Genomic DNA, 17,501 nt, shown 5'->3' with positions numbered 1-17,501 from the left:
GCAGCTCCAGACTACAGTGATAAGGGGCTTGAAAATCTTTAATGGAAAAATTCACTCATCGAACAAATGAATAGCTATTATGTAAGTATGAAATAACAGTACTAGTGTTCAATATTCAGCTCTTCTCAGAAGGGGTTCAAGTTAAATGTAAAAACATTTAGCTGAAAAGGAAAAAACCTTATATAAACCGCATGACAAAACATTTCCAAGCTGCTCATCAGCTCTGGTGCTTTAGCTGATGGTAAACATATGGAGGAAACTAAACTTCAGGATAAATGATGCCTGAAGATTGAAAAGCTATGAGGGATAATATGTATTTAAATAAAAATATTTCCAAAAGCCTTAAGTGTAACTTGGAGGACATTTCCTGTCATTGTGGTAAATTTCTAAGTAAAAGCCCTTCTTGAAAATTCTCTTACACAAACTGCTCTGCCTGAAGTTCTCCTATTTTTTTAAGGTATCCTGGTGAGTGTCCCAGCTGTGCAACACACCACCATGGATGTTCATGGTCACTCAGTGCAGGCTTAGAATCTTTCTTCCCCTAACTCTACCTAGGGCAGCTTTTCTGTACTTTTAAAGCCAAGGTCTTTACAAGATTTCTATAGAAAGTGTAGAAAAGCTGTGGGCAGAAAATAGGATCCCACAGCTCTCCTACAGATGAGTGGCACCTAAACTGGAAGCCACAAGAGAATCTTAAGGATTTCCTTGTCAAGGGAACTGGACAATTTGCTGTCAAATTGGACAGTCCTGGAAGATCCAGAGAGAAGGACTGAGAGGAAGGCAGACAACATGCACAAGAGCCTCTTCAGTCCACTGAATGCAAAGCATGCTGCAGCTTTTGGCTCTAAGCTTAGCAAAACTTCTCTATGAGGGCTGTTTTCCAAGTGACTCCACAAGTCGGAAGAAAAGGCTGACTTCCTTGACATGTCTCTTCATGGAAGATCCCAAAATACACAGATGCTCCCACAGAGCTTTAGGACTGCTCCTGCTTTCCCTTTTCTGTCCCTACAAGAAGATGTGGGTGCAGACACACAGCATGCTCCTGCAGATCCAGCTGTCTGTGTCAGCTGGCATGGGAGGCAGTTGTGGGAATCTCCCATTTTAGAGGAGCAGAGTGGGTTTGGGAAGGGCTATGTAGAGACACCACCTCAACCTCATAATCTTCCTCGAGTGCCAGCAGGACCATAAGATGAGATACATCCCTCTTTTTCCTCTTCTAGACAAATGTTTTTGGTTTTGATATTTTCAATTTCACAGGCTACAGTACTCTCCTAAGACTCTTCCAGGTCCTTTAAACCAGAAAACCACAGACAAAATAATGAAATCTGCGAAGGCATCCAATGGTACCCAGAGCTGGGGCATTTTACAGCGTGGATGTGGCTGAGTTACTGAAGTGCAGCATAGCCCTGTTTGCATCCTGCTTATCCTGCAGACTCAGAATCCGTGTCTGGAGCAATTACCTTTGTCAGGATGTAATTGTCACCCTGCACTAGACAGGTTAAATCTCTATTTTCTTATTTTTTATTTCTGTATTCATGCATGTGTCTACCACCATTGTGCCTTTTTCAACTCCAGTACACAAAAAGAGTAACTCCATTGCAAGTCAAGTGGAATACAGTATTTTAAAGAAGATGCAAGAAGAGAAGCAGGACTAGTGGTGGTTGAACTTCAGCCAGCAACTCAGCCCCACACAGCCACTTGCTGACTCCCCTACCAGCAGGATGGCAGAGAGAATTGGAAAAGTCAAAAACTTGTCTGTTGAGATAAAGGCAGCTGAACAGGTAAAGCAAAAGCTGTGCACGAGCAAAGCAAAACAAGGAGCTCATTCACCACTTCCCATCAGCAGGCAGGTGCTTGGCCATCTCCAGGAAAACAGGGCTCCCTCACATGTAATGGCTACTTGGGATGACAAACACCATCATTCCCATACACCCCATCTTCCTCCTTCTTCCCCCAGCTTTATCTGCTGACCATGACACCACACGGTCTGGAACATCCCTTTGGTCACTTGGGCTCAGCTGTCCCAGCTGTTTCCCCTCAAACCTTCTTGTGCACCCCCAGCCTCCTCACTGGTGGGGTGAGATGAGAGGCACAAAAAGCCTTAACCCTGTTGAAGGGCTGCTCAGCAGTAACAAAAATATCTGTGTTATCTCCTCTGTTTCTATCACAAATCCAAAATATAAATAGAAGAAGAAAATCAACTCTATCCCAATCAAAATCAGTACAAGGTCCAAAGTCTGCATTATTCGCTACTCTTGCCCTTGACTAATTCTTTAATCCTTAAATATGATGTTTTAAACACCCCAGGACCTTCACAAGACAAATTAATGAAGTATTATTTTAATACATATTAGCCAAAATTCCACTTATTGTTCTAAAGCACGGAAAAGAAAATTATATCAAAAGCCAGCTTATACCGGAACACAAAGACCTCTAACTAGCTACATTTCTTAAGGCATCTTGGCTTTTAATTTGATTTTTTTGCAATTTGCTTGCCTGCATTTCAGGCATCACTGGGCCACAGTTAGTGAATGGAAAATTAATCTGCCTTCTCTAATAGTCAAACCTCTTCCTCAGCTGAGTGGTTTGGAAGGGTTGGAACATGCAGCAACTTCAAAACACTATAAAAATTACTTCAGTCATGAGGGTGCCTCAACCTCACAGCACTTGTAGCTCTATCCTAAGTCAAGTACAACCTTAGCAGCTCATTATATTCAATATCTAGACAAATGGCAGGCATAAACCTCAGCTTTCTAATCATGGCCATATAAAGAATTTATGTTAGCAATAGAGCATTTTAAGAGGTTCTACACAAATTTTGACAGTTGAGATAAAAAATGAACTCTCTATTTCTTTGCTTTTTTTTCTTCCTTAATCCAATCAATTCAGTGTTATGTAAAAAGTAGTGATGAAAGTACTCATCTAGAGCTGGAAGTACTTATCTAGAGCTTCATTCTCACCAATATTGGGGTTTTATCTCTTCTCTTATGAGCACTTCTGATATTATAGTAGAGGTATTCACAACCCAAAGGCCCCCTAGAAATCTCTTAATAAGTTTCACAAATGTTGGAGTATTTTTCTTCTCTGTGAAGGCCTTCTTGTTTGAATACTGCTAAATCATCTAAACTGAAAATTATTTATAAATTAGTTTTGCAGAACAAAGTCTTTGCCTTTAGAAAAGTCTGAATTGCCGTAGATTACAATTTTTTCTTATAGAATATCATCCAATGTGTCTATAGAGTCTTCATTTTAAACCTTTATTCAAATTATATCAATTGAATATGATGTTATACTGCAAGTAGAGGGCAAATTTCATTTCAGGAAGCCCATACAGAATTTTAATCTATTTTTTTAGTAAAGAGCTATTTAATACAGGTTTTTTTGCCCTCCCAGTTGTAACCATAAAATCAATCTTTTCTTAAACAAGATAAATAGCTAATTTTCATATATTTTCATACACATTTTTACACACATGTGTGCCAAAACAACTCATAATTCTCTTACACTGCATTTCTTTTAAACAAAACAGTACATGTCTTCTTGCTTTGCATTTTGTTAACTCTCCAATAACATGTTTGGAGCTTACCCATATGTCCCCTTTTCATTTCAAATATTTTCACATTACAACCCCTAAAGACAGACTGACAGCTGGGATATCGCAACATAAGCATCAAACCTACATGACCTGACTTCTAACTTTAAAAATCACAGAGCTAGAAGGGATTACAGGTAGTCATTAGGCCATGCATCCTTATACATAAGCAAGTTTTTACACTTATTAATTGCAGTCTTCCCTCCTATAATTTCATTATTCTTTCTCCTATTCACTGTGGAAAGAAGGGACAAATTACCATCTTATTTGCAACACTCTCACATATCTGACTGCTGTCTTCATAGCCCTTGTCTCTTAATGATTAAATAATTTTTTCAATCTTTCAGTGCAGGTCATATTTTACAATTTTGTGATCATTCTTCATCCTTTTCTCTGAAGCCTTTATTTAAATGCATTTGTCAGAAGCCTTTATTTAAATGCATTGTCCCAAACTGGGTTACTGTTCTGTTACCTTGACATTAACAAGCAGAGGAAAAGCAGTGTTTTGTGACTTACATACTGTATTCCCTGAATGTGTAACAATTACTTTTGTCTTTTCCATTTGTGTCTTTCGCTCACATTGTGATTCACCACAGCCCCAAGATCCTTTTGTTTTGCTATTGAACTAGATTTTTGTTTCCCATATGTGTCTAACTGATTACTCCTGCCCAAGAATAATACATTACACTTGGTCCTACTCAATTTCATCTTACATTTTCAAGTTGCTAAGTCAATTTCTTAAGGTCAGTTTTGAATTCTCTGGTCTTCTCATGTCACCCAGCTCCATGCCACCCTGAAAATTGAATGTGAGTATTCTTCAGATCATTAGGGGAAAAACTGAACAAAGACCAAAGAACCATCTCTGGTGAACCGTGCCTTCTTTTGTCTTTGCTGAAAAACATTGATCATCATTTCATAGCTTGTGAAACCTCCCCAGTCCTTCTGTATCCACACTATGTCAGTGCTTTATAGAATTGTAACCTGGCACGGGTTCTGCTAGAAGGGACCTTTGAAGGCCATCTAGACAAATGCCTAACATTAATACAAATAATACTTTTTTCAGTTTGTTACATAGGACAATAGAGAAAGCCCTAATAAAGTGAAGATAAATCATGTTTATGTTCTCAAATCCTGTTTGCCTGCTGTGAAAGGAAATTACATGGATTTGATTACTTTGGATGTACTCATATCCTTGTTCTCTTCCAGTTCTAACAGTTTCAGTTACTTGTTCAAGCATTTTGTGAGAGCAGAAATTAAGTTACTGGCTGAATCATACCCTGATCTTTCTTTCTTCTTGTTTGAAGACAGACACTGGCTCTCCCTTCATGAACTTTCCAAGTTTCAAGCCTATTACATGCACTCCAGTGCAACATGAGTATCCAATAGCTCATAATAAAGTTGTTAAAATTCATTAGGACACTCACAGTCCCTTGCTGATTTGATAAACTCTAATCTTTAAATTGTTCCTTTTCCATTCAAAGCTCATGTTTTTACTTTTCTGTACTACTTCTCATTTTTCACTTGATCATGCTTGCAAGAACCAAGGCAAAATGTTATTACAAAATTTAACCTTCTGAGTATCATCCAGCAATAGCTTTTCCTCTCCACTGAACAGCTGACCAATTCACCCTTTCCTTCACCTTCTCTGTGTTACAATTGCACTTTCAAATTGATTGATATCTCTTGGCAGATGCATCTTGTTTTGAGCTTTGACTTTTTAAAATTTTGTTCCTACATGTTCAGGTTATATTTATCACTCATCCTCAGCAGCCTGACCTAGTTTCTGCTTCCAGCTTTATTCTTTCTTGTGGTGCTTAACGTTCATGCACAGCTCATGTTTTAATCAAGCTGATTTCTTACTGCATTTTCTCCCTTTTTCTTCACAGGGGGGTAGAATACACCTGGGGATGAATACTGTCATTGTGTGTGTTATTGTTAAGGCACTAACCCTTTAGCAGCATTTTTCTTCACATGAGATCTTACTTACCCATTCTGTGAATTTACTGAAGTCTACCTTCTATGCCTCAGCTGCTATTCCTCCTTCTTGTCCTGAACAATCATTAATCTTTTTCATATGGCCACTCTTTAATGGACCTCTCAGCCTCAAATTCTTATATTTACCTCACAATCATCAACAAATATAAAATAATCTCTCCTTTACTTGCTTTCTGTACTTGAATCAGAAACATTTTCCCTGATAGAATCCAAAGGTTTTCCAAAAAATCTGATGTATTTATTTCCCAGCAGACACTTCTTATTATCTCCAGTTACATTGTACTTAATATAAAGGTAATTGCAACTTACCACATCTTTTTTTCCCTCTGCTCTTTTCTGCTTATAGTACAAACCTTGAAAATAAGATGGAATTTAAAGCTACATCTTGCACTTGAACGCTGAGATTTTGGAAAATTAACATCTAGCACGTGTTTCTCTTGATGGGAATACAAAGATTAGTTCAGGATAGTATTTTCAGGATAGCTTCAGTCACTGACAGAGCCCATGAGCTCTTGCAAGTGAGGGCATTTCCTGTTACCAGTATGGGATGTGGCATTAGGGAGTGAATGGGTCAGCAAGCAAACCTAGGTAGCCCATGTGCTTGTCCACAGCCAATCTGGGGTTTGTCTGCAGGACATGAACTCTGGAAACCACTAGATTTGGAAGGAGGCCAGGCTGCTGGACACTCATGTTTATCCTGTTTAAACTTATGATAATCTCACTGAATTACATGGAAGGAAGAATAGTGAAGAGACCTGCTCCATTTAAAGCAAGTCTTTTTGAATGCAGCTGGACCTGCCTGAGGGATTGAAAGACACTTCTCAATATGAAAGTCACAAAATATAAACTGAGATAATCTTGTGAGCTATGGGAAGGAAGGAAGGAAGGAAGGAAGGAAGGAAGGAAGGAAGGAAGGAAGGAAGGAAGGAAGGAAGGAAGGAAGGAAGGAAGGAAGGAAGGAAGGAAGGAAGGAAGGAAGGAAGGAAGGAAGGAAGGAAGGAAGGAAGGAAGGAAGGAAGGAAGGAAGGAAGGAAGGAAGGAAGGAAGGAAGGAAGGAAGGAAGGAAGGAAGGAAGGAAGGAAGGAAGGAAGGAAGGAAGGAAGGAAGGAAAAGAAAGAGAAAGAATGCAGAGACAAGGTTATTCTAACACACTACATGTAAATTCCTCTCTTTTATTTAAAGTTTATATAAAGATAGTTTATAAAAATACAGCAGGAATATTAAATAGTGATCTCATAAGATTAAAATTGTCATGTACCAGCATACTGGCCAAGTATCCTTAGCAGAAGCAGACATGAAAGCAGTCATTTCTAGGCAAATAATTACTTATCAAGCATAATGCAAACGATAAAATGTAAAGTTTGCAAGATGAAATTAGATCCTGAGTAGAATTCTTGTATGCAATAAACACTGTAAGCATGAGTTTGAAATTACCCCCCTAAAGGTAACCCTAAGGAGCCACAGATACAGTATCAATGGACAAGGTATTTCAAGGGAAGGAAACAATACCTCTCAAGCAGAACACACTGATTAAGTTTTCCTTTTCTTACTACATATGTAGGACAAATTGGTTGTACAACAGAGCCCCAAAAATCCCTATTCTCTATCAGATCATGCATAGGGCTTGAAATGATATCTTAGCATTTCAGCTTTTGTTCTAATAAGAAGTGTTTTGGCATGCTGAGTATTTTAAAAAAAATTTTAAAACTTCACTTGAATTGACTTGAATTCTGTCTGCGCCTATAAAGTTCTAGAATGAATAGATATGAAAATACAAAAGGGGCCCATATATCATAATAATGTCTTCTTTTCAAGAATGGTAAATCAAACTTTTTGACCTTCAATTCCTACGTTTTAGATATAATAAATGAAAGGATTTTTAAATCCTAGGTACATTTAGGGGTATAAAACTTTAGCGAATACAACCACCTGCACCATAAAAACCTCAACAGCTTGGGGAACTCAAGAGCCTACTCTTTAGGGTAAACACTTCTTGCAGGAAGCCAAAAAATGGGGAGGATGCAAGAGATGAGCCAGGGTTTCCCAGAAACTACTTAAGACATGTCAGTGGTAAATAACAGGTACATGTACTTGTCTTGGTGATGTAAAGATGCACTTAGTGCTAAAACATTAGAACTTCAATCTAAAATGGCTCCTTCTGTACTGAACACAGAGAAGCCTCTCCTTGCAAGGAAGTGTCACCAGGAATTTATAAGAACTTAAGTTAACTTAGATTTATCTAAGCTACCAAAGATGTCTTGCATCACCAACCTCTTTCCTTATGCAGTGCATCATTCTTCAGTAACTTGTTGAATCACGTCTCTCTATGTAAATTTTTAACTTCTGGATCATGGACTCTTGGTGCTTTTACTATTGATTTCTGATACTCTAATGGTGACAGAGCAGGATTTAGGGTTTATCAGAATGACTACAGGGTGTTGAGAAGATTTACAGAGATTGTCTTCACTGGATGTGTGAGAAGAGTCCACTGTAGCAATGCAGTGGGACTCATGTAGCCAGTTAACTGTATGTCCCTGGGGTGAGGGTGGCCTTCCTGTCCTCATAGAGCACCCCCTGATCCCATTGTGAGGGCAAGTAAAGGTGCTGAAATTGTTGTTCTTCCATCAAAGGGGTTAGAAGACCTCCATCGTGGTTTATGAGGCCTTTTCTCTTTGTCACAGACAGTAGGTGCTGGTTAGACATTTTAGTTTCTTTCTCTTGGAACCAATTTTAATCAGGACCACAGAGCACTCCTTTATTTTGACCTATTACTAAAAGGTTCTGAAAGTGCCAATAAGTGGTTTTATCACACAGTTTGTAATTTGAAACACCTGTAGCATATCCAGCTCCTTGCAAAGCTCCCCAAATCACACCCTGGTTCCTGAGATTAGATTACTTCAGCTACTGTACTTTTCCAAGAAAAGTGCTCCTTTTAAGAAAATCCTTATCGCCAGCCCTAAGCACTTCTGTAACCTTTCCAATTTTTAAAATTATGGTTTAAACACAATAAAATGAAGTCTTTTAAGGCCAAGAGTAAAAAGTAGAACAATAGGTGGCTATCTACCTAGAAAAAAAGCAAGCAGAACTGCCTGGAAAAGCTGTAAGAAGCTTTACAGCAAGAAGATGCATACTAAAAGCTATAAAACAGCTAGATAAAACAATTAAACACAGGAAACGAAGCATAGGAGTGAGCAGGCAGACTATAATGGTATATTTCTCTTGCACAGGTGTTTTGTCAATAACACTTCCCTATCAAAAAAATAAGGATCAAATTCATCCTTCTGTTGGTATACCCAGCATCATACAAGTAAAACGCTTATAAAGCAGAATTTTTCTGTAAGTAGGAAATTAAAAAATGCCCAGGTCTGTTAGAAGTGGAGCCTTGCTCCCAGGTTCTCGCCTGCCATAATGGCCCCAGCTCCACATCCCAAGTGGGCCCATAAAAACAAGAGGCACCAGTGCTGTGATATCCTAGACAAAAGCACGTGCTGAGGCACCAGCCAGATCCTGCACCTTCTCCCAGTCAGGCCATTAGCCTGGGCCTCCTTTCTGCCCAAGCATCAGCATTCATTAGAAGGGTGCTAACACAATTGTCTTTTGAGATCCTGCTTGTCTTCCAGTTTGGTTTGTGGTGGCTCAACAGGTCCAAAGCTTAGCAGGCAGAGAGAGGTCACATCTAAGACACAGTTTGTATATTTTTCTTTTTTAAAAGATATAAAATGTTACCTAAAAACCTTAGTATTCCCAAAACAATTTTTTAATATCACAGATAGTAAAAATATTCAGTACACAGGTAGTACACACAGTATAGAATCAAAAGAATAATTTTGTACTGCCCAGGGATGGCTACCCCCAGGTAATCTATCAGTATTAGAACATGGCTGTGTGGCTGTTATTAAAAATTATACCACCAAAAATTTTCTTTCATTCTTTCTGACTGTTAAAGAGAGAGAGAGAGATTGGGGGAATCACAAAGCACTTAGGATGAAGACCCAGGGGCTGGAGATACAAAAATGTAGGTACCCTTTCTTTGGTAAAGCAGAACTGGGGAAAAGTTTCTGAAAGAAAAGTGGAATCAACAATCTGGCACCATTGTGCAACAAAATAATGCTCCATTCCTTTATTTCTAAACTTTCTTGCCACTGGAGATGTCTGTAGGAAGGCAGCAATGAAGGTAATTGGTAATTTCCAGCGTTAATGACTTATAAATTAGGTCTGTATTAAAGACAATGGCATTGACATATTCATTATCTGAAGTTTTGCAAAACTTCTCATTTCTTCACCCATCTGCATGTAAGGCAGCACTTTAAATTTTTCCTGATAAGTTCCCAAAGCTTTGTGTTAGTGTATACTACAAAAAAAGGAAGACAACTAATAAGTTAGCAGGGCTAGAGTACACAAGCAAAGAAAGAGCTGATGAACAACTACTGTGCCCTGAGGCAGCTTCTGTAGTGAAAAAGAAATGCTTGGCCTGAACTCAACTATACAGATGTAATGCCAAAAATGAAGTAACTTCTGGCTTTAAAGCCCCTGAGAGTCACTAGAAAGCTTCTCCAGACTTCAGATTACACTGTAATTTATTTTCCAGTGATTCTGCAGTGAGTAAATCGTTAACTGCCATTAAGGAAATGGAGCTGGTTTCCTGTTCCTGACACAGATTACTCACAAGACCCTGGATCAGTCACAACGAAGTACTGGAAAAGATAAAATTATTTTTTGAGTGTCTACATATCAATAGTGGAATATTAAGCCAGAGTATAGTGGTGGTACCAATTTTAAGGCTGACAGTAGAGAGGTCATAAGTGAAACATGATACCTGTAATACAGGAAGGATGCGTGTAAGTTAGCCACATTAAAGGCAAGAAATAAATGTTTCCCAGTCCACAAAAAGAAATTATTGAGCCTCTTTAATCATCTATGAAACAATTAAAACACCAAACTTCTTCCTGAAAGTACTTACCAAGGGGAAAAAAAACATGCAGAATGCAATAGGAACTTCTAGCCAAATATTGACCTGAGAGTATATTTTTTGTCATATTATCCATGAGCTAGTTATTTACTAAATAAAATCCTTAGGCATTTGCATTTATTTAAATATTACATATGAGTTTAAAGCATTTATTCCATACCTTAAAAGTAGTTATATGATACAGAAATCATTTGATATGTGATAATCTGAACCAACCAATGTTTCTTCTGGTTTTGGAATCATGTGTTTGGTACTCCTGTTGTTGCACCTTATCCATCTCAAACAACTTTGTGTAACAGGGTACATAAAGTCATTTTTAGGTGCTATTACTACGTTGTTTGTGTTACAAGCAGACCAAAAAAAAAAAAAAGAAAAACTGTATCTATTCCTATAAGACACAGGAAGTATGTGTTTTAAATCTCTCCTCTCTGAGTTCTCCTTACAGTCTATGCACTCAGGAGCCAAGCGAATGCTACCCATGGCAGTGGCTGTTTTACTGTACTGACAATAGAGGAAATGCAGGAAAACTGTCTTCCCCAGCTTAAAATAATTTTCTGGAGGTAGAAGGGAAAACGAGAGGAAAGTTTGAAAGGTCCATACTTAACACAAAAGCCATTGGTAATATACTGAGTATAAAGTCCTTGTTCATGGATCTTACAGCTCGAGCAGCTGAGATGGTTGGACTTGCCAAGAGCAGAAACCATAATGATCTCTTTGAGTAACTAAATAGAGGGTGGAAGTTTCCTTTTCAGGCTTTTAGGACCAGCTGAAACAAACAGAAAAAGACAGACACACATGGAGATGTCCTTTGTCTCATTCTGGCTGGCTCTGGGAGCCCAGAGTTGGGGGTTGTGCAAAGGTGGCCCTTCTGGTGTCCAAAGATCTTGTTAGAGCCTATAAGCTTCTCATAATCATATTTGTACTCAGCACTTCCTACTTCTCATGTCCTTCCTTTTCTACAGGAACAAATTTAACTTGTCTTTTGAAATCTCATTACCGCAAAAATTTCTCCTTCCTGCGTCAGCCAGGCCTTACCGGCTGACAAAGAGAGAAAACAAGTTTTAATAAAAAGTAGGATTATTAAACTGGGAGTTGTTTACACACAGACTGGTCCACCCAAGTCAGAGCATGCACTGCAAGTTTCCCAGCTGCTGCTCTGCCATCAAGCCCCGTGTGTGCCAACTGCCCAGATTTTGGGGCTAGTAGGAGATCAGATAGTCTGGCAGGGGATGAAATGCATTGCAAGCAAAAGGAAGTGGTGGGGTGCCACAGATAAAACTGTAGCAGTGTTAATGTAACAGAGCAAGCAAAATAAGCTTAAAAACACAATGCATCACAGTGAGTAGAAACCTTTAGCTTCCCTCCAGCAGAAAGCTATTCTGGTTAATTCAGGCAATCATTTTGCTGTCACTTGCCATGCCTGCTCCTAATAACAGAAAGGCTCAAAGTACTTTTTTACATCTCTGACAGAAGATTCTGAATATTAATAAGAGCAACAACAAGGGACCATTCAGGAAGGCATCTTGCTAGCTGGCATTCCAGAGATTCCCTCTTGTTATCTTGAGCAAAGATATCAGCTATATTGAAGATATTTATCTGACATGTTATGTGTGACATATGCATGACATGGAAGGAAAATACAGGGTTCCTCAAGCTCAAGTGTTTGCTGAGGAAAGGATTGCCATGCATAACTGATGGCATTTTTCTGCAACTAGCCTGTCTGCCTTAGTTTGCTGTCCTTCATGTACATTGGAAATGAAATGCAAGGAGGCTGATAATAGGAACATGAAATCAAACAATATAAACCAACTTGATTCCTCAAAAGAATCATGTAGGAAACATAGTGTTTGGTTTCTTCCAGCTTTGTTGATTTTAGCTTATTATTTATAAGGCTAAAAGCTGCTTCTGGGAAGAAATGGAGATGAATACACTGTCAACAATCTGAGGATTATTCTCAGACTGACTGAAACCCAAAAGGGTCAGAGATGTGAGCGACACAGTCTGCTTTTCTGAGACAAACTGTGAGCTAACTGTTCTGAGAAGAACTCACTGAAAGAGAGGAGAAACAGGTACACAGAAGTGCTCAGATTTTTTTTTCAAGGTAGATGTACAAAGTAACTGTTTTCTACAGGGAAGTTAGGTCTATTTGTTTACCAAAAACAGTGAGGTCAAAAACTGTTACAAAGAGCACACTTTATGTTATATGGATTAAAATTTGTTATTATACATACATCCAATTAAATCCAGAAATACTTGTTTTCCAGAGAAATAAGACTATTATGCCTACAGTATATATGGATTGTAGGCATTATCTTTGTTAATTAGAAATCAACAAGACCTTACATCTGCACTTAACTTCCTGTGGCTTTATGACTTCAATGGGAAATTTGACAACAAAAAAAACAATTTATGACTTGATATTATGCTGGTGTTTACTGCAAGAAAGTGGAAAGATCTGATCTGTGAAATTCTTTAGCCTTTCATAAAACCCTTGCATCAAGAAAGATAATGTTCAAGATATGAACCTACCTAATTAGGTATGTGCCAGTTAAAACAAATTACACACACAAAGAGGCACTGAGGCGAGCATCTGTTGGGCAATAGCAAAGGCAAGTAACACTATCTTGGCTCATCCTGTAACCATTAAACTGTAGAGAGTAATATTTGTCAGAAGAATTCGTACAGATTACTCCAGCTCTAAGTGAAAGATTAATCTCTTCAATAAATCATCTTGAAGTTAATTATTCCCAACTGACTTCAAAGATCCATGCTGAAGCAGCAGTTTTTAATTGCATTGCAAGTGATTCATTCCTTTATAAAGTCATTACATGTATATATGATCAGTTTCTTAGATGACCAAAATGTTAATTATTGAAGGTCTTTGTGTTCATTAGAAGGCCTACACAAGGTGGGCACTCATCAGTTTGCCCACACCACTGTGTTGCCTGAAACCAGGCTTCAGCAAGGATCTTCTGCAGTCAACAGTTCATGATCTGCTATCTTAACTGCATTTTGCAGCATTCTGTATTTATTTGTTACTGTAGAACAAAATCAGAGCAGACCCAGCTTCAGATGTCAAAGTGGGTTTTTTTCCCCAGGAAATTATTTTTCAGGATGAATATTAAAATTTTATTCTTTCAATGAATAGTTATGGCTGAATATTCTGGGCTTGCCTACTTTTCAGGACTGTTTATAATGCAATGCAATCTCTCTTAAGAGGGAAATATCTTCCTGTTTTTAACAGTCATAACAGAACTTGCAATCAGTAGACTGAGCCACTTTTTTAGTTTATTACTGGACAGTAGGGGTCGAAGCTGGGGATTTAAAGGGTTAAAAACTGTCTTGTGGACAAGTCTAAATAATGCAACATTTGAAAATGGTATGAAAAACAACTTGTAAACAGTTGTTTAAAAAGTTTAAAGAACTTTTGAAGTTCTTTAAATCTCTGAGGTTTAAAAGATTTGAAGAACTTTCTAGTTTTATATACTTCCCAGATACCTGCTATATGTGTATTCTGAGACAGGACAGTAAAAAGACTTTTGGTCTGATCCAGTTCAGCTCCTCACTTCCAGACCATAAATTGCAGGGGTGTGTATAAAGGAACCAATGTAACTACATTTGTGAGCCCTACAAGCAACAAAGAGAACATGAGAAACCACACTGAAGATGAAAATAGCATAAGACTGACCAGAGAAAGCAAATGGCAAGGAATTACCAACTAGACAGGGGCTCTTAACCGTGAGAAAGTGAAGACTTAGGGGGATAACATGACAGAAGGCTAAAAAATAGCCATGTCAGGGAGAAGGTGAATGAGGAATGATTCTTTTTCTATATAAGAACTAGGTTGTCAAATATGGTTCTCAAATAAAATTGTGTGGCAGGTTGAAAACAAAAAGGGGAATGAAGCCCTTTAACATGATCTTGCTTAAGTCTTAGAATTCTCTGCTGTAAGATGCTGAAGATTGCATAAGTTCACAGGTGTTTGAAAAGTAACCACATAAAGTCATGGACTAGAAATCCACCAAGCATTATAAGATACAAGGACAAAGCAACTGGTTTAGAATCTGAAAATGGGAGTAGGAAATTGTAGGGAAACACCATCACAAGGCTGCTTTACATTTGTGTGCTCTGCACCCTTCCCTTAACTTCTCCCCTTCTTGCCTAAACATCCTTACTGCTCACTTGGAGAAGGACAATACTGGGCTAAATGAATCTGTGACCTGACCTGGCACACTTATTTCTAGAAGCCCCTTCCACTCCCATTTCTCTCCCTTTGTTTTTCCCCTGAACAACACAAGCTGCTGAACAGTTGAGTACTTAAAATTTCAGAAGGTAAAAAGAGTCGCACGCCCTTCCCTGTCACAACACATTTGGAACTTTCTCCTCAGCCACTGGGTTTCAGCTCTAAGAACCCAAAAATTTTAAAATATGTGGACAGATGAAAAATTGAAATATGTCAGTGGTTGCTTTAATTTTTAAATAAAACAAATGCATGCAAAAATCCCAGTGCCCTTAACCTAGGGCTAGGGATGTTGATGAAAACTCTGCGGTACCCCTCAGTCCTACAGCTCTTAATGAGGTCATTGTCAGCCTAGCCTGTCCTACCCCAGTCTGGGCTCAGTCTCTGCTGGGATCAGACTTTGCCCAGCCCTGCAGTGTGGTTGGTGAGTGCTGCTGTGGGGCACAGGGCTCTGGAATGCATCACACCCAGCAGCAGCAAGGGCCCAGGGACTCTGCTGGAAATGCTGGCTTTGCTAACGCTGCTGGCAGTGAAGGGGAAGGCAATTAGGGTAACCCTAAGCCCCACAAAGATTACTGGGCAGTGATGTTACTGACAATTAAAGGAGAGAAAACAGGACTCTGAGAGTGAAAGTATCACAGGAAGTCAAGCTCTTTGCCTACCTATACAACAGAATGGTTCTGCTGCTAAAAAGTCAGAATAAATTCTGATTTTTAATGCTCCAGTAAATGTTTATGTACTATGAAGGTTTACAAAGAAATAATTGTGTTAGTTTTCTTCCTGGTTACACACCTGCATCTTATAATGAAAAAAATAGATTACAATGTCTTTGTTGTTCTGCATTGTTCTATAACTGAGAATTAGGTTGTGTTTCATTTTAAGTATTTCCAAAAGACACAAATAATTACAGCTCTTACTAACAGCAAGGAGGCAAATGTGAATTCTCAGGTGGGCTTTTAAGCCTCATCTCAGCATGTTTGATGTAGAAACAAATATTAAAAGTACTCTAGTATTTTTTGTCAATGCTTTCCTGAATAAATTCTTTTAAAAATACAGATTCTTTTGGTCTTTCATGCAGAAAGTATAATGAAAACAATTTTAATCTTAAAATGACTCATCGAGATGCCAAAGATTAAATTAGAGATATCAACTACCAATCCTTTTCCCATTTACTTGCAGCTGGTCATACCAATCTTCAGACAATATATGTAAAGTAAGTCATCCCTACTATTTCCATTACTGTGTTATGACACAACTTGGCAGATTTTTAGTTCAATTGCAAAAACTAATGGTGGGCCAGACACATTCAGAATGATATGTGATCTCCAGCTACTGTAGGGCAGCAATATATTTTAAAAATTGTTATTTTCTTCAATAAGTGAAGGAAAACTGCATGCATTATGGAAATGAGAATTTAGTGCAGTATTTGACTGACAACAGACAGGTCCAGTTCCTTTTCAGCTACTTCAGAAAGATATTCCACCATACAAAACAATATCTAAACTGGACATTTTTGAGCTGAAGAAAGGGCAAATGAAGCAGAGAAGAGACAACTAAAGTCTGTAGCAAAGTATGGTCTCTACAGGAAGATTTTTTTTTCCATCCACATAAACATTTGAATAATTACTCATCAGTTCTTCAAACTGGAAATTGGCAAAAAGCTGTTGACCATGGCTTTCAGTAGTATAAAGAGCAAAAGCCCTTCAGGGTCTCAATTACGTCCTTGGAGGAGCTACAAAAACTGAAAACATGCAGATTGTTCCAATCCATGAGAACACCTTCATTTACTACTAATTTGTCAAATGGAATAGACTACCAGTGATGGCCATTGGAAAGTTTTAGATAAATAAAATATGCTGAAAAGTGGGAAAAAAATTTTACTATCAGGTAGCTGCAGCTTTGCTGGGTGAGCTAATTATTCATGTTGAGACATTTTCTAAATCTGTCACTTCAGACAGTAATGGCTTCTAATTCTAGAAAGCCATTTGCCTAGAGCAGTAGTTGCTATTGCTCTAACTTAGCAACAAACCCAGTGCAACCTCCACCTCTTCAGCTGAACAAAGACACAGCTCTCACCGAGTATCTCTGTGTCACCAGCACATTTTACATGCCTCACATGTAGAGCACTTAACCAGGGAACAGTTGGCTCAAACACTCTTAGGTTAATATCAATTTACCTTCCCTGTCCTGGTGGCAGCATTTTCAACAGAAACAGGCCAGAACTAACACCTGCTAAACAGACATGCCTGGTTTACAGCTATGTTCAATCCATGCCTGGTTTACAGCTATGTTCAATCCATGCCTGGTTTACAGCTATGTTCAATCCATGCCTGGTTTTGCAGCTCCAGCATAACTCAGTGTTATTCATTCTTATACCCTTCATGCTTTAACACTTCAGCAGCATACACTATTCAAGGAAGTCTTGCAATCTACTTTTCAGAAAAGCACCTTTCTTTAAGCTGGGGCCTAATCTCCAGCATACCCAGACTGGATTTTAAACCTAGGCTTCAGAATAAACATGTCTGCACACACTTCCTGCATGGAGGTGAATGCAAGCTGAAGCTGGAGTTCAGCAAAAAGGATAAAGATGGCATTCAGTGGAAACTGTTTCTCTGCACTCTGTCACCAAAGTTCATCCTCCTTGCTCCTGTCCCATACCCAAAGAGAGCCTTTTGAAGTCTGGGGTGACGTTTGCTTTCTTCCAG

Source organism: Fringilla coelebs (assembly GCF_963513975.1).
Source record: "Fringilla coelebs genome assembly, chromosome: 2".
Taxonomy (NCBI): Eukaryota; Metazoa; Chordata; class Aves; order Passeriformes; family Fringillidae; genus Fringilla; species Fringilla coelebs.
This window is presented reverse-complemented; position numbering follows the sequence as displayed.